Here is a 499-nt window from a genome sequence, read left to right as displayed (position 1 = left end):
TTTCAGAGTAGCAGCCGTGTTAGTCTGTATCCGACTTGTGGCACCTTAGCTAAATGCAGTGCCTTGCATAATGACAGGTTTCAGAAGTGGGCTGCAGTCCACGAAAGCTTATGCTCTAATAAATTTGTTAGTCTCTAAGGTGCCACAAGTACTCTTGTTCTTTTTAGTAAGATATAAAATCCTTTGTTATGCCTAAAATCTTTGGAAACATATTTTGTAAATATTTGGTGAAATTTCATAAACGTGTATTGTTATGGAGATCACACACAGTAAATTAGGGCTGGTCCACACTGGGGCGGGCGATCGATATAGGAAACGCAACTTCAGCTACGAGAATAGCGTAGCTGAAGTCGACGTTTCCTATATCGAACTAAATTTACTTACTTCGGGTCCACGCGGTGCAGGCAGGCCCCCCCGTCGACAGCGCTTCCTCCTCTCGGCGAGCAGGAGTTCCGCAGTCGACGGGGGAGCGCTTCTGGGATCGATCTATCGCGTCCAG

The sequence above is a fragment of the Terrapene carolina genome, unplaced genomic scaffold (assembly GCF_002925995.2).
Source record: "Terrapene carolina triunguis isolate 2854851 unplaced genomic scaffold, T_m_triunguis-2.0 Scaffold18, whole genome shotgun sequence".
In the NCBI taxonomy this organism is placed as follows: Eukaryota; Metazoa; Chordata; order Testudines; family Emydidae; genus Terrapene; species Terrapene triunguis.
This window is presented reverse-complemented; position numbering follows the sequence as displayed.